Source organism: Emys orbicularis, chromosome 1, assembly GCF_028017835.1.
Source record: "Emys orbicularis isolate rEmyOrb1 chromosome 1, rEmyOrb1.hap1, whole genome shotgun sequence".
Taxonomy (NCBI): Eukaryota; Metazoa; Chordata; order Testudines; family Emydidae; genus Emys; species Emys orbicularis.
In genome coordinates, this window is record NC_088683.1 from 303,763,475 (window position 1) to 303,784,986 (window position 21,512).

A 21,512-nucleotide genomic window follows, 5' to 3' on the forward strand; every position below is an offset into this window, starting at 1 on the left:
ATGTCTCACATGTGTAAGATTTCATATATGTGAGTTTTTGAAGGACTCAGGGCATTAAAAAATGAAAAGTTAGAAAATGCAAAAATTAAGGCTTTCACAGTAACTCAGCAGTAACTTGACCAGATGGCACATTCAGAAAAGCCAGTTCTGGACTCATGCACAAATCCATGCAGTTTCCTCTGAAGTCAGCTAGATATTCTTTATGCATATCTCAGGGCAGCAGTGGGCCCAATATATATTATGGTATAATAATTAATTTCTGAAATGTGCTCACCCCTACATGAACTGTGGACAAGTTAAGGTTGCTATTAAAAACTTTTGTTTTTTTTTCATTTCCTTTGTTTTGACTGTATAGATGTGTTTTCTTAAAATTCAACAACAACAATTAGGATTGTACTTAATTTTCCTTATTACTTTAAGAGAAAAAAATGTTGATTACAACTTTAATCTTTGTTAATTTCACGCTGTACTTCTACAATGTCATTGTCAAAGGCTTAACAAATTTCAAGTCTCCAGGGAATCAGTTCAAAACCATACCTAGTAACTACCAGTAATACTCCAGCCCTGATCCTCCAAAGACCTACAGATGTCTAACTTTACTTAGAGGAGTAGTTCCATTGACTTCAAGGGATTACTCAGATGCAAAAAATTAAGCATGTGTGTTATACTTTGAAGGATTGAGACCTATATTATCTTATTCCATAATCCCAGAAATTTCATTCTGCACATCTACAAGAACATTTTCAAAAACAATTTATGACAACAACTTGGGGTTTTTTTCTTTCCCATTCACCTACAGGCAGATCTTCAGCTGGTGTAAACTGTCATAGCTTCAATGGAGCTGTGACAATTTATACCAGTCGAGGATCTGCCCCTTGGCGACTAGTTCTTAGCAGCCCCAGAACATTTAAACTTGTAACACTCCTCCATTCATTTAGTTGTGTGTGTAGAAAAATATTAATAATGTGACATTCTTTTCAGAGCAGAAAAAATATTTGTGTTATTGTTGCATTACTTAAAGTTTGGAGAATAGATTTTGCTCCAGATTTCTAAAAGAAAAAATATCCTTTTGCCCAAGATCAAACAGGGACATATTCAGTAACAAGAGAGTAGTTTTGAAAATTATGAGTGTGTAAAAAACAGGAGATTGTAACTGAAGTCTCAATATAACTTTAACTATAGCATTTTCTACCCAGTGAACATGGTACAATGTGAAAGACAAGTATCAGAAAGCAAAAGGCTTTGGTTTTGTGCACAAGCTTTTAAAATGCACACACACACAAATACATCCTGGCCAGTCACTCAGCTTCAGCAGGTAACCCCTTCAACACTTCTAATTATAACCTGCCTCATTCATAAGGACGTGGTAAAATCAATATGTTTCCTTTCCACTAAGCTTGTTCCCTCTGGATGCTGACTTCCATTTTTTCCTCATTTTTTATTTAAAGCTGGAAGAGTTGAGATTTGAAAGCTAAACAGGAAGTGTCTGAGTACCCAGTGTAACTCCACAGCTAACTTTTTTTGGCTCTTTACTTTAAGTAAAGCTTTGAAGATTAGGTTTTCTTAGCTATGGTACCCTAATAGTCAACACAATTGAACATGATCAAAGGCTTGTGTGATTATATTTCAACTCTACAAGTAGCAAGAAAAGCTGTATGGATTATAATGGCATTATGTACATTTGTAGTCACCAGCATAGGAACAGAGAATTCCCCTTGTCAAATGTCTGACTTTTAGAGTCCCTCAGATATAACCTTTGATTCACCAAGATTTTGTATTAAAAGAGAACCAGCCTCACCCCCACTATGATTGCAGTCATTTTCAAATGAGATGTTGATGTGATCCTTAATGCTTTTGCCTACATTCACTTTATAATATTGATAAATTGCCAAGAACTCATAAATGATGTTGCATGTAGTTTCAGAGTAGCAGCCGTGTTAGTCTGTATCCGCAAAAAGAACAGGAGTACTTGTGGCACCTTAGAGACTAACAAATTTATTAGAGCATAAGCTTTCGTGGGCTACAGCCCACTTCTTCGGATGCATATAGAGTGGAACATATATTGAGGAGATATATATACACACATACAGAGAGCATGAACAGGTGGGAGTTGTCTTACCAACTCTGAGAGGCCAATTAAGTAAGAGAAAAAAACTTTTGAAGTGATAATCAAGATAGCTCAGTACAGACAGTTTGATAAGAAGTGTGAAAATACTTACAAGGGTAGATAGATTCAATGTTTGTAATGGCTCAGCCATTCCCAGTCCTTATTCAAATTAATGGACACAAATCTGACATCAGGAATCATAATACTCAAAAACCAGTGGAAGAACACTTTAACCTGTCTGGCCATTCAATGACAGACCTGCGGGTGGCTATCTTACAACAGAAAAACTTCAAAAACAGACTCCAACGAGAGACTGCTGAGCTGGAATTGATATGCAAACTAGATACAATCAACTCAGGATTGAATAAAGACTGGGAATGGCTGAGCCATTACAAACATTGAATCTATCTCCCCTTGTAAGTATTTTCACACTTCTTATCAAACTGTCTGTACTGAGCTATCTTGATTATCACTTCAAAAGTTTTTTTCTCTTACTTAATTGGCCTCTCAGAGTTGGTAAGACAACTTCCACCTGTTCATGCTCTCTGTATGTGTGTATATATATATCTCCTCAATATATGTTCCACTCTATATGCATCCGAAGAAGTGGGCTGTAGCCCACGAAAGCTTATGCTCTAATAAATTTGTTAGTCTCTGAGGTGCCACAAGTACTCCTGTTCTTGTTGCATATAGTGTCATGTTGGCTTTTGATCTTGGTTGCTATCTTCCTAATATGCGATAATGAAAATACATTCTGCAGCACTCCTGTGCTGTGAAAGATATAAAGTATTGCCTCTCCCGCTTCATTTTAGAACAGATTGCATACACCCTGTTAACCAACACCATCCATCCGTCTAGATATAGATATTCTAGATCAAAAAGCAACAGAAATATTTGGAGTGATTAAGCAAGAGAATATTTTAATCCACAATTCTCTTTTGACTATAGCTATTGAGTCAATGACAGATGAGAAATTCAGCACATTAATATGTGATAAAAAAGGGTGGCATATCAGAAGAAAATCTCCCTCTTTGATGTTCAAGCACTAATGTACTGTAATTCCAAAATAACAAAAGAAATAACAGTATAGCATAACCATTGTGCTAGAGGGTTTTCATGTAAAAGTAAGTTGAAGAGAGTATTTAAATTCCAAGTCTCTTTCAGGGAGGTCCTTTTCAAGAGTCAGACTAGGGCATAATTTTGCTAGGAATTTTGGCTTCAGAATAGGTTAGGGTTTGCGTAAGATCATTCTGTAAGGTTCCTGGAAAACAGATTCCACAGTCTCACTGGCCACAAGTCCCCTTCTTTCTACCTTCCTTTCAGCTTGTAGGATACGTGCTCCTAGATTATAGAGATGGGTGCAACAGAAAACCCTAAGATAGAAAGATAAAAGTGTTGCCTGTTGTTCTGTCCTAATATACATGTTATCCTGTTTTCTGTCTGAGCTAATCTGACTACTAACCTTGTTCTCGTCTCCCAGGACAGAATGATAGGGGTCAATTTAAGAAAAGTCTGGAAGCAGCTACAGAAGAGAGTAGGGAGGAGGAATAACTTTGATTAAAAAAGAAGTTCCAGCTGGTTGGTTTCCCCTTTCACTAAAGCCACCTGCCTGCAGCTACAAATGTGGAATGCAATAGCAGGTTGTACTTCTCCAGGTGTGCGGTAGATCAGCTTATTAGGAACTCTGGGCTAGAGAAAGGATGGACTTTGGGGTTTTTTTTAAATTGGATTGATTTGTTTCCCTGGAGAATCCAGCTCTTGATTTCAAATATAAAATAGACCATAGTTTGCACCTACTTTGATTCATTTTTAATGTCTGTAAAATTGTGATCAATTAAACTGGTATTGCACATTATTGGGAATTCTATATATATATGATTAATAAAAAGTGAAAGTAGCCCTTTAAAACAACAAAGCTGAAGTACCTCCAGGTATAAAAATTTGAGCAGGACTCTTTTCATTAGTCCAGGGTTATGTCAGAAGTATCCAGGAAAGGACATGACACTGATCCTGTAAATAATTATGCACATGAGTTGGTCTGCTGGGTTCAATGGCTCTACTCTTGTGAATAAAGTTAGTTACATTCCTAACTGTTTGTAGGGTAGGAGCCTAAGTAATTGCAAACTGGGAGGTGTTGGTGCTAAAAGAAAGCTCAGTTAGAAAGCAAGGACCAAATGCTTCCATGCCAACATTTTTAATTGTACAAAAGTTCTATTTTCTTGTAATTTCTAGACCTGAAATGGATGAGAAAAACTAAGCCACTGCGGCTGATATTTCTGCATGACTGTCCAGCCTGCAATAAAAAGCTATTTATTTTGAACCTGAAAATCTATGAGTTCAAATGAAGATCACTATAAAAGAGGTGACCCACAAGATACTAAAATTGCCTCTTCTCCATTCTATTAGCTGCTTAAGGCCTCCAGCTTCGTAGGTTTCTGGATGACAGTGAGCTACAGTAGAATTAGAGTAAAACTGACCTTCCTTTAGGCGCATGCCATATTTTTTGATTGTCTTATTGAATCAACACTCTGTGCCAAAATAAGCATAGCAAACCTTAAATTATGTGACTCCTAGAGCTACTGGGGTCTTATCAAGCACCCATATCCAAAATCTAAAGAAAAGAGAGGAGCAGAGAATTCACAGTATAACATGATGAATTTAGCCTTTTTGTTTGTTTGTTTATTCAGAATGTCTGGGAACAGATTGTAATATCTTTTAATTTGTCATTTTAAATTTACACTATACAGTTTTGTCAAGGTTTCTGTTATTTTGTTTTAATCTATAGTTTGTGAACACTTAAATGTCAAATTTGGATATTTGACACTTGAAACGTAAGCTGTTTTGGTTAAATGGTGATGGGTCCCGCATTCTCTATAATTTCTGTTCCCTGATTAGATAGATTTCATTCTTCTAATCAGAAAAAAGATGACTTGAAGCAGTCACTGGGGCCTTGATTCTCCCAGGGAGCAAAAGCAAGTTAGGAAGAAATATCAGATAAGCAAGAGTAGAGGACATTAGAAACTTGTAAACCTTTTCTCTTTTAGCCCCCACAGGCTTTGCCCAAGGCATTATTGCTAGAAGAATTAAGAATTAAGATTTATTGGCTGGGCGCAGGGTAAAGTTAATTTTCTCTCATCACATTCAGACAAGGTAATTGGGTGTGCATGCCTGTTCCAAGCTGTGAAAGATGCAGCCAAGTCCTTCCCTTGTTTAACTGTTCCTTCTGGAACTTTGCTAAGGGATTTTGGGACCCCTGGTCTTCCTGCTGTACCCCACACTGTATATTATATCCATGCAAGATTAAAACGTTCTCATAAACTGGGAGTGGGCAACAGGGGATGGATCACTTGATGATTACCTATTCTGTTCATTCCCTCTGGGGCACCTGGCATTGGCCACTGTCAGAATACAGGATACTGGGCTAGATGGACCTTTTGTCTGACCCAGTATGGCCGTTCTTATGTGAGAATTCATGGCAATTAAACTTAGGAACATAGGACACAGGACTGGAAGGGACTCCTGGGGCAAGGAGTCCAGTCCCTAGCAATCACAAGCAACCGTGTCATATAATCCCATTCATAAATTTATCAAGCTCCATCTTAAAACTGGTTGTGCCCCAAGTACTCCCTTGGAAAGGCTGTTCCAGATTCTCACTCCTCTGACATTAGGTACCTTCTTATAATTTTAATTGCAGAAATGTTTGTATAAAGTAAACACTAAAGTGACACAAGCATGCAGAAGTGAATTCATTCTTATGTTCGAGAAAATATGCAAAGTTTGTTTGCACTATTCACCTACATCAACTAAATAACCTGTTGTTTGATTCCATTCACTACACAGGCTATTGAATCCTAGGAAAGACCTTTTGCAGAGTGAATTACTAACCGTGGCACAGCAAGTGCAATGGGACTATTCTCATGTGCATTATTGAGCACGAGCATTTGCAGGATCAGGATTAAAAGCTGCCATGTTACTGGTATTTCAAGGGTCATATTTCAGCCACATGTGCTAGCATTTTTGGGGTTCTCCAGCAGTCTTGCTCAGATCCTCTGGCAAAGAGTAGTAGGAAAAAACAGATTTTCTTTTGAATAGAAGAATTTTAGTCATATACAAGAAGAACAGAGCACAGAAAAGTTTCTTTTGTATTTTCATTTATTTTCATCTCCCCTCATTCACCTTTAAGCTCAGTTACCACTTTAACTAAGCTATCAAAATCTACCTCTGAATCACCTCTAATTCCATTTTGACTGAATTCTTGTATTAAATGTAGTTGCTGCACTTACTCCAGGAGAGATGAATTGCTCTGCTGAGCTCCCAGTAAAGAACTTGTTCAACTGTTTCAGAAAGGAGATCTGAACTATGCAGAATAATGTGTAGAACAGAAAACCTTTAGCATGTTATTACTTTTTTAAGTGAAGGCAGGAAACTGTACATAATATCATGGGAAAACAGAGAAAAATCCTATAACACATCATAATTCAGCAAAAACTACAATTCCTCTGTAAGAGACTCATGCAAGGGACATGGAGATAAAGTGGTTTTCTAAGGGACTTGTCAGGATCTGCTGTTAAAATAACCACATCCACATGGCTGGAAAGGGAGGGGAGGAGCAACTGAATAAGATTATATGTTCAATTAAGATTTTAAAGGAAATATAAAGCTAAATATTAATATAAATGGTACCATATTAAAAATACGAATTTGATGAAGCTTACAACAGAGCTAAATAATGATCAGGGAATGGGTAAAGCCTGACATACATGAAGAAATAATGTTTTAAAAAAGGCAAAATAATATGATTTTAAAAACATCTAAAAATGTATAGATTGTTTAAGAGACAAGCATAGATGGGAAGAGATTGGAAATAAGTGACATGGAACTGTAACTAGAGCCTGTAGCTATGAAGAAGGGATAGAAGTCATTTGGGGGTTACAACGGGTATAACTGTTGTGCTCAACCCTAAGAAATCCACATTTACTGCACAAAGTGTTAAATTTACTGCGGTATTTAAAATATTGCTGTATTTGAAAAGGAAGTGCAATGGTAAAATTTTACTATTGTATAGTCAAAAATGTTGATTTTCCCACCACTACCATTGTAGGAGCCATGTGATTGTTTTAAAAGTAGGTACATTTAGACAAAATATCAGCAATAAATGCTTTCCATATAGTGAGATCTATTTGTTAGTAGATACTATCCCAAGAGAAATATAGGAAGCCCCTTTGCTTTGGACACTTAAAAATTACACTGATGGAACACCAGAAAATGTACTACAGGGAACAGCCTTGCAGCAGCGAGATGGACCACTTGACTTAATAAGTCTTTCTGATCTCTAACTTCTATGGTTCTAGGAAAACAGCTGAGAAACTAATGGTATTTAGTGGAGGTTTTACATTAATAATGGATCTGACTTGGAGCTCAAATGGATATCTCTGGACTCAGAATTGTTTGGAGGCACATATATAAATTGTCAAGCATTTATCTTCTCTAACTCCTAAATGGTGAGTGCCACTAACACATACATTGTGCTTGTGGAGAGCATTGATTCTGGAAATGACATTTCAGTTGCTGGACGATTGATTGGTACTTAGAAAATATTCCCAAGCATCTGTAGGTACCTTAGCAACCTTGCAGTACATTACGAGCTAGAAATAGTTCAACATCATAATAAAGAGATTGTACTTTTGCTGTTTTATGCCATTTTTAGGTGACCAATATTACAGCTGGGGTATGTGCACACTTCCATTATAAACACCTGTTCTCAAATGCTTTGAACTTTCTGCAAAATTCTTCTTTGTGGATATAAAGTTCAAGGCTAGATCTCACACTACAGGTATTTACTGTGAAGACATAAGAGAAAGATCCATTTATTTGGGGGCTCCCTTATGTGACAATGAAAAAAACAAGAGTGTTTAGTTCATTCCTGTATCAAAGGGGTAGCCGTGTTAGTCTGGATCTGTAAAAGCAGCAAAGAGTCCTGTGGCACCTTATAGACTAACAGACGTATTGGAGCATGAGCTTTCGTGGGTGAATACCCACTTTTTCGGATGCATGAGTTCATTCCTGGTATTACTCCATTGGCTCCAAAGAAATTGCACAAAGGACCATTTTGGCTTCGGAGTAATTCAGCACTAGCTGATGTTTATAGGTTGACATTTTCTTGGTGGCTTGTCCTCACTGAAGACTAATCTCCTGATTGGATTTAAACATAAGTAAAAAGTTATGTGAGTAATTGAGTTAGGAGTGATTAAAAAAACAGGGTTTTGCACATACTCAGGAAATTCCCATTAAATTTAGATTTACAACACAATGGAAGCCCTTGCTCCTCTCAGCGTCTTAGTCACGCATCTCCAGTGCAGCATCACTAACACAGCTTCTGCTGATGGTGGCAGCTCTGACGTCTCCTTTTCAAAAGGTACGTCCAGTGTGGAGGGGGCACGACAGAAATATAAAACAGCCTTGGGCTTATGTTTTTAAAGTACTGCCCTGCACTGAGTGAAGTGCAGTGAGGCCTTGCTGCACCAGAAGCTGCAGGTGCTGCTAACGCCGATTGTTGTTCCCAGACATCAGCAACAGCTCAGCTATCCTGCAAATCAGTGCATACAGAGAATAGCATAATCTATACCATGAATTCTAGGTACCTATCAAGATGTTTCTGACTATGTGAACAAAACCAGCCTCTGAACTGCACTGGGATGAGAATCAGGTCTCTTTCTTGGATAATATTTAGTCTTGCCATGAGTGCAGGGACTGGACTAGATGACCTCTCGAGATCCCTTCCAGTCCTATGATTCTATGCAGTGGGGAAAGGGAAGAATCCCCCTCCCTTTGGGAAAGGAAAATGAAGAGATCAGGCTGATCCCTCTTTCCTACCTGATCCCCACGAGATGGTAGGGAGAATATCCCAAGTCAGTAAACACAGGACTCATCCAACCACTTGGTCATGGATTCCATCCCACTTATACCATTGTCTTTTGAAGGGCCAGTTGCAAAACATATTCTCCCATCTATAATTCTAAGGAGTACAACATTGTCCCCACCACCACCAAAAAAATGAAATACTGCAGGTTTTATTATATGGGAGTAATTGGTATAATCTATGAAGATGTCATATCGGGGCTCATCCTTTAAATTTCAATTCTGTCTGAAGAATAATTTTCTTTCCTTAGCATGAGGAATCTGAAGAAGTTGATTATATACATAAAGCCACATAAACATTTTCCAGAAAATAAATGCAATCTCTCTACTTTGCTGCTACCAATACCACCTTAGGGAGTCCATTTTCAACAACACCATCTCAAGTCTAGTTGAAGTCTTTCATTTCACTTAGCCAAATGTGTACAGAGTTCATCAGTAAAACACTGAGGATTATCATTTGAAGTGGCAAAGAACAACAAACGGACTGTCACACTAATTGCTTTCAAATAGTGAATGTCAACATTTCAATGATGATTTTTGTAGCTTCTCCTCATGGATAGCTCAGTTATGATATCCTAATATTTTTGTTGTAGACAGGCTGAGAAGATTGGAAGAGAAAAAAGGAGTTACTCTTCTATGCTCTGCCCACAAAATAAGCTCCTTCCATAAGTCACCAAAAATTAGATGCTACTTACAGTAGATCATGCACCTTATCAAAATGTGATCCCTCAGGGAGACTTGCATGTGCCCTTGGGTTATGCTAGTCTCCTTGGTCTGGGCTCCTTCCCACTTGAGGAAAAATTATCAGTGACGGTCTCTCCCAAAAGTCACACGTGTGTGGCAACAAAACAAGGTGTCACAGTAAATCTGTGATGCTCACTCTCATTCCTTGTATGAGGAATACTTAACCACACTGACATTTAAATTATCATCACTGCATCAAAGTTAACACCTCACGAGATGAATGTGGCAGGTCACACCTCTCAGAGTAGTTGTTCCAGGCTCTCTGTAGATTCATCTTTGCTTCAATTACGCTTGTTTCACATTTTTTTAGGGTTCCTTCACAATGTTAACAGCTAAAGATTGACTTTTTGTTTTAAAATGATTCAGGAGACTAAGGCATCAGTTTCAGAGGAAGGTTGGTGTGGCATACGGGAATGTGGCAGCTATTTCCAACCCCTTTTGATAAATGGCTATATTACTTTTCCACGATGCTTTGTTACATATCTTCAGAACGTCTGTGCGCCCAATATTCCTCTCATTTACATGTGCGTATTCACACTGAAATCTGGACTTGTATCTGCACACCTTGCACAGCCCCCCTTCGGCACAGTAATGAGTCTGTTGTAGGTAGACTCAATAGCTGCTACCACAAATTTCTAAACCAGCTGGGTCTGGGCTGAGTCTAGTCACTGTTCCTAGCTCTGGGACTGTAAGGCACATTCTCAGACTCAGACATCTTAACTGAACACTTCTTTGGGACATGGGATTCTGAAGTCCACTGCCCAGACCTTCAAACCAGTTGTGACATTCCCCAGGGTACAATCTGGACTACTGAATAGCTGTGTCCCCTCAATTCCCCAGTCTGGGGTGCCTTTTACTCTGCTTTGCTGTGAGAAGAACTACTCCTGGCCAGTTCACACACAGCCTCTAGCATGCAAAGTCACTCCCAGCTAAATTACATGAATGCTCTGGCTGGTCACTCATGAATTACACGCAGGGTGACCCCCCAGAAAACTCCCAGTCCCAGACTTGTCACCAGAAATGTGTGTCTTCTACTGCCCACCTCTCTCCTTCTGGACAATATAAGCTCATAGAAAGTCCATTGTTTCATCAATGGGAAATGATATGCACAAAACTTATCTCAAGTGGAGGTTCCCAAACACTTCAGTCTAAACACACTGGTCTAGATAAAGCAATAAAACAAGTTTACTAACTAAAGAATGATAGATTTTAAGTGATTGCAAGTAATGAGGCATAAAAATCAGAATTGTTTACAAAGAAAATAAAAGATAACATGCAGACTAATACCTAATTTAACAAGCTAAGTTTACTTAAAAGCAAACATTTTTCTTTCTCACCATAAACTTACATCAATCTGGCTGGATTGCTTCAGCCAAGACTTTCCCCCCAGTTCAATGATTCTGCCTTTGTCTTTCAAATGTTGTTGATGTTATGAGAGAAAGGGAGGGAGAGAGGTGATTTTGGAGCCTCTGTTTTACATTCTTATACCCTTCTCTTTGAGGATTACCTCCAGCTGAGATTCAGGAAACAGTCAGTTTACATGGAAAACTCCCAGCTGTTCCACTGCCAATATGTAAAGTTCTTGCTTACACCCTTCTTCCTGCCAAAGAAATCATGCTGATACCTGGCTGGGGTGTCAGCATGTCTTGTCTCTGAAGAATTGGTTTGGGCCTGTTTTTCTAACTTTGGAAAATGAAGTTAGAAAAGCATGTCACAGCAGTTGACACAGGATGATATTATAACTTTACGTACAATGTTTCCACACATATTTTACCAAGAAAATAATGTTCAGCCAATTATGAGTTTTCAAATGATACCTCACAAGGTATACTTTCTACAAAATTTATCATAGTTTTGTAAAAATAATGAACATAGGGGCACAGTCTATCACACCACTGCCTCAGATCTCTCAAGCCCCAGCTGCTTCTATGTAGTCCCTCAGACTCTGATTACTCCTGAGGGCATTCTTCACCAAAAAATTAAAAATTCTGCACCAAAAAGTTAAAAATTCTGTGCACAATATTTTAAAATTCTGCAAATTGTATTTGTCAAATAAATGTGAAGGCTCCAGCACAGCATTGGGGAGCACAGGCCACTGAATGCAAAGAGGTGGGAAATCACTGTGCAGTGCCCCCATGGGAACACTGACTCAGCGGTGAGGCTGCACCCAACCCTGAGACAGCACAATGACCAGTCCTGCTCCAGAAACACCCCAGGGCCCTACCCCTCTCTGCCAGGTGCACCAGGTTTGGCCAGGCAGGCTCAGAAATGCAGGATCAAAGTGTGGAGGGGCTTAGTGCGGGGGGATCCAGGTGTGGGCTGAGAGGGCTCTTTGTGGGGCAATCTGGGTGCGGGCAGCTCATTGGGGAATCCAGGTGTGAGGGGATCTGGATGCACAGGGGCTTGTTGGGTAGTTCTGGGTGCAATGGTAATAGGACTCTGCAGGGGGTCCAGGTGAAGGTCATTGGGGCTCAGCAGGGTGGGTCCGGGTGTGGGGGGTATGGGGCTCAGTGGGGTGGGGATCCATGTGTAGCTCATTGGGGATTGGTAGAGTGGTGATCTGGGTGTGGGTGGCTCGTCAGGGTGGTCCAGGTGGAGGAGGGTGAGGCTCGGTGGGAGGATTTGGGCATAAGGGGGACTGGATGCCCAGGGGTTGGGTGCATGTGGGAGCAGCTCCCAGTAGAGTGATCCCTCCCCCTGCAGCTGAGGAGCGATGGGTGCAGGAAGCACCCGGGGGGAGTTTGCAGAGCTTCCTACAGCCAGGGGAGAAATCTGGGAGGGGGGCGGTATGACACAGCCTGGATGCCGTGCAGGGGAAGAGGAAGCCCCGTCCTTCCCCAGCCCAGCCAGGACTAGCAGCTGAGCCAGGTGCAGGGTAGGAGCCACTAGTCGGGTCTTCTCCAGTCCTGCTCCCTGCCCCACAGTGATTTACCTCTCTGCTGGATGCCGTGGGCACCAGAAACATACTGCTGGGGAGCGTCACATGACTGCTTTTGTGGCTTCCCTTTCCTTCCCCATCAGAAAGTCATTTCTCTGCAGTGAAGCAAGAAATCTGTGGGGGGACATAAATTCTGAGCATGCGCCATGGCACAGAATTCCCCCAGGAGTACACATAATTCCACATAGCTGTGGCACTCTGTCTTCTTGTTTAACCTCTTTGGGGCAAAAAGCAAGGAACAAAGGCTTAGCAAAGGAATATCTTAACCACAGTCATTTTACTCTTAAAAAAAAACTATGAAGAGTTAGAGATCTTTGAAAAATAACAGAAGTCCTGAGATACACTCTCCCCATGTGCCTTCAGGGTAGGCAGAGTTGCTCTTGCCTTCTTTCTCTCTCTCCAGTCTCATTATCTTATTTTTTGTGATGGACAGACCTCTTCCAAAGAGAAGCACACCCTTCTTAAACATAGTCTTTGTCTCTTTCTGCCATATGTCCAGGCCTGGTAAAAGTCTGGAGTTTCTCTATCAGACTTCTGTGTAGAAAGTCCATTGTTCCATGGGCATGGGCCATTAGTTGAGAGACAATCAGTCAATGGTCTTAGATTATTGTCTTGCTGGTTTCTCAGTGATTGTCCTTCAGTGAAATGTCAGGCACCTTTCTTGTGCAGGGTAACTGACTGGAATACAGCATAATAATCTTGTCTTGGACAAGGTTAGCCATGAATTCAGCATGTAGCACAAGATAGATATCCTAATCCAAACTGAAAGTTGCAATACAAAATGGAGTTCACAGTTTGATTCAGATATAGCCCACTCTGTCACAGTATCATTGCAACAAACAGCAGAATTTGACCTCTGTGACAGACCCAGACCAGTGGGGTACAGGAGTCTGGTAGAGGACAAATATACTGGTCACTGGATGAGTAGTTTTCTGTTCCCTGAGTGACCAGAGCAGGGACTGCACTAGAGTAATCAGGAACCTGCTAGAACCAGTTAAGGCAGGCAGGCTAATTAGGACATCTGGAGCCAATTAAGAAGAAGCTTCTAGATTCAATTAAGGCAGGCTAATCAGGGCACCTGGGTTTTAAAAAGGAGCTCACTTCAGTTTGTGGTGGGAGTGTGAGGAGCTGAGAGTGAGAGGGTGTGCTGCTGGAGGACTGAGGAGCACAAGTGTTATCAGACACCAGGAGGAAGGTCCTGTGGTGAGAATAAGGAAGGTGTTTGGAGGAGGCCATGGGGAAGTAGCCCAGGGAGTTGTAGCTGTCATGCAGCTGTTACAGGAGGCACTATAGACAGCTGCAGTCCACAGGGCCCTGGGCTGGAGCCCGGAGTAGAGGGCGGGCCCGGGTTCCCCCCAAACCTCCCAATTGACCTGGACTGTGGGTTCTCCCAGAGGGGAAGGTCTCTGGGCTGTTCCCCAACCCACATGGTAAATCTCTGAGGCAAGAAAATCCGCCAATAAGTGCAGGACCCACCAAGATAGAGGAGGAACTTTGTCACACCTCCTTTCCCTTTTTTTTTTTTTTTTTTTTTTTTTTGGTTACACGTATTTTGATGTTATTTAAAGGACTTTGAAATGCAGTACACATAAAAGGCATTGTATTAAAGAAAATTGCTTATTCAGCACAGGAATGGTAACTTACGAGCATCTATTTTTCAGGTAGAATTTCCATGGTTATCTCTTTCTATTCACAACAGTGCTATTTTCTGTCCAAATAGATAGCAGGTTATGCAAGAAAATAAATACCATAGCGTGCTCTGTGGTAGTGCCTTTTAATGTGAGACACAATAAGCATTGTATGAGCCTATATGCTACTTAAACAATGTGGGTCGCTAAATCCATTTGGTATCAAACAGATCAAGCCCGGATGATTAATTACAGACCTCATAGAAAAGGTAAACAATCCATTCTGATTGCAGAGCTGCAAGAATACATCTCCTTAATCACAGTGGGATTACTACATCCTACTCTCCACAGGTGTGTAGGTTTATGTCGCCAGCATCTGCTATGAATCAAATGAAGTTGTTGTTTTCATTTTACAGTACCATAGTGTGTTGATGAAAATAACCACACTGTATTCAATTTTTGATTGCACAGAGAGAAAAATAGTTATTTTATGTATAATTTGGACTGCAATGTTTCTTTTGGGTTGTCTCTCATTTGGAAGCAAATCTTCCCCAGATATTGTCATTAATATGCTATACGTTACAGCATATTCTTCACTGACATTTAAGCGTATTAACTAAACAGCAATTATACAGTCACTGAAGGATAACAGTAAAGCACACAAGTGAGTGTCACAGTGTTTTCTTCTTTGTACCACATTGTGGTTTTGCTGTTAATAACAAGCCATACAGTAAACAAATTATGCTTAAAACACAAAGTGTGTTTTTTAACTTGAAAGGTAACATTTAGGGGCTAGATTCACAAAAGTATTAAGGGACCTAACTGCCACTTTAGGTACATAAATCCCAGAATCTGGTCCCACTGGGGTTCACAAAACCCCCATTCAGCTACTGCCAAGCCTTGCAGGTGCCTAAACTCACTCACTGCCTACATTTTTGCAGTAAGAACACCTTCTGTTTCTGCCTGTAGGCATACACACTGAAGCCCTACTCTAGACATCTGGATGCCTAAGCCCCAGAGCAATGCACAAACTGGGGCAACTCAGGTGTTCCTCGACCTAATTCACTTATTTGGTCTGATCTAGTAAGTGTGCTCAGAACTTGCTTATGGGATCGGGCCCCCATAGGTAAATTCACACAAAATGGCTCGGGGAAGGAGGCCTTTCCTCATAGCTTTTAGCTCAATGAATAGCATACTCATCTGGAATATGAGAGAGCCCCACACACATTTCAAGTCCCCCCTCCACCTGACGGGGAAAAGGTATTTGAACAGAGATCTGCTCCATCTCAGATGAAGGCCCTAACCAGTGTGCTATTCTGATGCAGGGTTCCCTCAGTCTTTCCTGCTGAAGTTGTTGCACTCTGGATAACTACTGAGTCATTTTGAGAGAGAGAGAGAGAGAGAGAGAGAGAGATGCTATAGCCTGGTGGTTAAAGCACTCGCGTGGGAGACCCAGAATCCAGTCCCCATGCTCCAAAACCACATCCCAGGTCAGTATCCTAACCACTGAGCTAAAAGTTAGGAGGGAGGTCCTCCCATCTCCTGCTTCTTGCAAAAATGGCGTAGTAGCCTAATGCCAAGAGAAGATTTGTAGCTAAGAATCCCAAGCAGAGAAAGGTGTCTCCCTTCAGTCTAGATTTAGGCACCAAACTCCCTCAGAGTTTAGGACAGGTCCCTCACCTTTCCACTTCCCAGTGGCTAGATTGGGTAAGGAGCTGCTTAGCCTGCTGACTATTGTGAATCATAGTCTAAGGCGCCTCTATTCCTCCATTCATTGTAAAGGAAGCCTAGGTTTCTAGATCAGATGCTGTATATCACAATGATTTTCTAGGCTCCTAGAAGGTAGGTGTGGTGATGCTGAGCATAAATTCCTTTGGGAATCTAGCCCTTGGAGCACAACAATTGAAGAGTATCTTCTAGGATCAGGACCTAAGTTGCCAGAAAGTAGCTGTTCCTTATCTTACCTGTCATAAATTAGTACTGCAATGATTTTTATACATTTTCATGTATGACTTTAATCATTGCTATTATTTGTTTAAAGAAAAAGGTTTTTCGGAGATCAGATCTGTCCTTAAACTGCTTGCCTCTTCAAAAAAGAGGTCTTGATAACCTCTGTCATCCAACATAAAGGTGGGTGGTACTTGACTAGTAGGAAGATAATTTCATGTGTTCATTAAGTTTTAAGTACCAAAGTAAATGCTAACGTCACCTTTTTTTATTTCAAGCAACCTATGTTCAGTTAGGGTTAACTGGTAGTATTCTGCAATTTCCACTCCTGCTGCAATTATTTGTTGTTTTGTTCTGTTTCAGGTGAGAGGACATGATGTCTAGTTGTATTTTAAAATTAATCATTTGTGGCAATTTTACCTTTTCTCCTTCATGGGTTCCTAATTAATGGTTGTATTGGAGGGTGTATGCTGTATTCGGAATATAATTGTTTTCAAACTGTAAGATTCAATATTCAAAAGCTGAATTATGAACCGCCAGCAGTTACTTAGTCTCTCCAAAGAAGCTGAATCTCTGTTTGTTTTATTTATAAAATGTCGATTAACCTAAAACGTCTTTTCAAGATGGGTCCTTCTGTCCTCTGCTATGTCATTGCTTCTGAAAAACAGAAAGGCAAACCCTACAGCCCATGAATTAAAACACAGGAAACAAAGAAAAACAAGGTTTGTCATGTAATTTACCCAGCATATTTATGTTACACTCAGTGAAACCTGAGAGCTTGGAAGCTATGTAAGTTGAGAGGACTTAAAGTCTTGTCACTTAAAACAATGACAAACTAGTAAAACATCAAATCTCTTTTACTAAATGGATTTTTTTTCCAACATGGGACTAGGTTGAGCATTCACCAGTTAATAAGCTGTGCCTACATTACCAGTGGATCTGTGGTTTTTGTAACCAGTCAGTGGCACATTTCCCCCCCACCATGTGTCAACCATAACTGTGCATCTACAACTGCCCAACTATGCATCAGTGAATTCTGGGAAATCCATGTCATTAACTGGCTACAAACATGATTACGAGTTGTAGCAGACATAGAGATTTAGCGTAGGATAAAAACAGCTTGGTTTGTGCCTATCAGATTATAGCTTTTGGCTTTCCTCCCTTTTATGTATTCTATGACCTCTTGACCAGCACCTCTTCTTAATTGCCTATCCCACTATTTTTGAAGTATTTCAAAAATACAAAAGTATTGCAGGACCATTTTAAATCATGACTGCAGCTTCTTTTTAAAGAAACTTGTGGCCTTATTTTAATTCTTTAAAGGAGGGTGCTAGCTCTCTTTCTCTCATACTCTCATTTCACTGCTGATAACATAACAAAATCAAATCTTAATTGTAAGTACTTACCTTGCACAAAACAGATCAATCTGTTCCATTAAATGTGTCACATGAGACAAGCCGTCAAGTCTAATTGATTTCAAAGCCATGTAGCACAACTACCATTATAGTATTTTCCCTAAGATGGCCTCAATCAATATGCCTAGCACTTAAAAAAAATTACACCAATCTAGCTACATTTCTTGACACCATTTTGTTCATACATATTAGAAACAAGCTGGTAGTAGAAAAGTCTTGTCTGTAAGAACTGGAATAGCAAAGACTATGAGTAACTAAGTGCCGGTTCTTGCTGGACTCAAGTGGTATTGCTGCTGCTTATTTCTTGAATTTTCCTACCCTGGGCTCAGCGGCTCAGTCAATCAGTCTTACAAGCAGTTCTAATACTTTGTGGATTGGAGTTTGATGCAGACTTTGTATGAGCAGATGCTTATATAAAAGCTAAAATAGGACAGTATTATAAGGATTAAGGGATTCAGTCAAGTATCTCAGCAAGCTGTAATTCAAGAAACAACAGTTCAAATCTTCCGTTGCTGTTTTCTTTGATAAAATGTAGGTTCTAACCTTTTGGGAAGTATTTTTCTACAGTGGCAGCAACTCCAAGCCTGTCCATTCAACAATCCTTTACAACTAATGCAGTTCATATTGTCTGTAATGGGGAAGGGAGCTGCAATAATGATACCTAGGCTCCTCCAGGAGTGTGAATGAGACAAAATATATGTGACCAGTTATATGTGGATCTCTGGGGGAGGGGAAGTGTGTGCATGTATAAATCGTAGTATAGAGTTGAAAGAGAGCAATTCCAATAGCAGGGTAGAAAGTAAAGAAATGTGAAGAAAATAGCAAGATAGTCTATGGTACTGGACTGGGGACCAGCAGACCTTGAGTTCAATTCCTTGCTTAGTCACATCCTAGCTGAGAGACCTTGGAAGTCACTTAATCTCTGTTCCTCAGGTCCCATCTGTGAAATGGGAACAATAATGCTTCCTATTCTCACCCACTGTTTGTGGCAGTTTAGATTTTAAGTGCTTTGGGGTGGGGACTTTCTTTTATTAAGTGCATTCTTAGCACTATGGAGCCCTGATCATGGGTGGGAACCTGAGGTGCTAGTATAATATAAAATAATAAATAATGAGCTAGATACTCTAGTGGATATTTCTTTTGTCTACCATTAACTCACTATATATCCCTGGGCAAATCATTTAGGTGAAATGTGCCTACGTATTAGGTTCCTAACTTTACCTAAGTTTGAAATTTTTGGCTGTAAATGCTGTGGGCTATATTCACAAAGGAACATAGATTTGGCAATGCTGATCATCACCACACCTAACTTGTATGTGCCTAGAAAATCACTGGGATTAAGGAAAGCCTGAAGTAGGTGCTCAGGCTTCCTATACAATGAATGGAGGGAGCCAGGTGTCTCAGAGTGGGATTCACAAAAGCCGGCATGCTAGATAGCACCCCACCTAAGCTAGCCAATGGGAGATGCCAAAGTGAGGGCTGTGTCCTCAGCCCCATCCCTCTCAGGGAGTTCAGCACCTCCTTCTGCTTGGGATTCTCAGCTTCAAACCCTCTCTTGAAGCTAGGCACCTTTGCTATTTTGGGGAGTAGGAGGCCCTAGCCCCTCCCCCCCCCGCCTCATAACTTTTTGCCCAGTGGTTAGGGTAGTCCACTGGGATGTACCCTAGAAGCTGTACTGCCAGAAGCTGGGACTGGATGACGGGGGATGGATTTCTCGATAAATTGCCCTGTTCTGTTCATTCCCTCTGAAGCGTCTGACATTGGCCACTGTCGGAAGACAGGATACGGGGCTAGATGGACCATTGGTCTGACCCAGTGGGGCCATTCTTATATTCTTATCATGTGAGAGACATCTCCCTAGTTCAAGTCTCCCCCTACACCTGAGGGGAGAAGGGATTTACACAGGGATCTGCCACCTCTCATGTAAATGCCCTACCTGCCAGGATATGGGATTTTCTAACACAGGGCTTACTCCGGCTCTCCTGTTGAAGCTGTTCTACTGTGAATAACAACTTTAAGACATTGGAACAGGCCGACTGGGTCCTGGATCCTCTACTTCCCACATGAGTGCTCTCACTGCCTGGTCATAGTCATTCTCATGCTTGTGCTTGCTCTAGCTGGCCCAATGACCCTTTCATTACTTAGCCACAGTGCACCAGCTTCAACAGAAAAGACGGAGGGAGCCCCACATCAGGATATCCCATAGCTCTCTGTTTAGGGCAGTTTCCTGGGAGGTAGCAGATCCCTGTTCAAGTCATTCTCCCTCTCAGCAAAGGAGGGCTTGAACTGACCCCTGGGCTAAAAGTTGTGAGGGAGGTTGTGCTCCCACTCCTCAGCAGTTTTGTGTGAGTTCACATACGGGTCCCACTTACCAGATCGGGCCCCACAGGTCAGTTAGGTGGAGGAACATCTATCTTTTCCCAGTTTGTGCCTCACACTGGGATTGACTCATCCAGAAGGCTTGCATGGGACTGCAGTTGCACAAGTGCACAAGAAGAAACATGGGTGCTGAGCGAACTTTTACTGCAAAAATTTAGACAGCAAGAAAATGTGGGCACTTACAGGGATCAGCAGCAGATGAGGGGTGGTTTTGTGAATCCCAGTGCTGTTAAGCACCTAAATTCTTTTGTGAATCTGTCCCTATGTGCCTTAGTTTTCCCATCTGTGAAAAAGGATTTTGATCCTTGGTAAAGTATTTTAAGATCTTCTGCTGAAAAGCATTATTATATAAATGCTAAGCAGTAATGTTATTATATTTGGACAATATATGCAGGTTCAGCTTCTTTAACGCAAATGGAATTATAATAAATTATACTAGTCCATCTGTAGCCCAGCAAATTATATTTTGGATTAAAAGCACTTTCTTCAGTTCATTAGTTTTCCTACTGAAACCATAGGTTCAAATCTTGCTACATTTACATTTGTGTAATTACAGACGTCATTGGAGTTGCATAGATATAGATGAGGACAAATTCAGCCCAGAGTATGCATAATAGAGCCAGGGTACTAGCTGAGATAATAGTCTGTGGTCTGAAATATCGTTACATATTGTATTTCTTTGTGCACTTACTGAATACTGTAACTGCAGTTTTTGATGGAAACTCTGCTCTACGGGTCAAACCTACCCCATAAACCTGCTTCTTTTTTCCCTACCCTTTCACACCTTCTATAAATGTCTGTTCTGTGTAAAATCAGATGGTTTAATAGACTAAGACTGTAGACAATATACTGTAGTCTGTTCAAAATGCTGGAAGACATATCATTTAATGGCATACTTCCATATTCCAGGATTTAAGTTTTTGATAACAATAACAATGTGTATAAGGCCTTTATTCATACACAGCGGCCTTCATTCTGTGATCGTGCCAAGTTTTCAGCAAAGACCTGAAATCCGGCTTCCTAGCTAGTTACTAAGGCTTGGTCTACACTTATCCCCCAATTCGAACTAAGGTACGCAACTTCAGCTACGTGAATAACGTAGCTGAAGTTCGAAGTACCTTAGTTCGAACTTACCTCGGTCCACACGCAGCAGGCAGGCTCCCCCGTCGACGCCGCGGTTCCCCCGTCGACGCCGCGGTACTCCTCTCATCTAGCTGGAGTACCGCAGTCGACGGCGATCACTTCCTGGTTCGACTTATCGCGTCCAGACAAGACGCGATAAGTCGAACCCAGAACTTCGATTCCCAGACGCCGAACTAGCGGCTGAGTGTAGACATACCCTAAAACTCAATAATCTGTCACTATTCAAGCTGAAGAAGATGCAGTTCTCTAGATTAACTAATATGTGGAGGAAAGCCATTGTAACCATGCAAAAT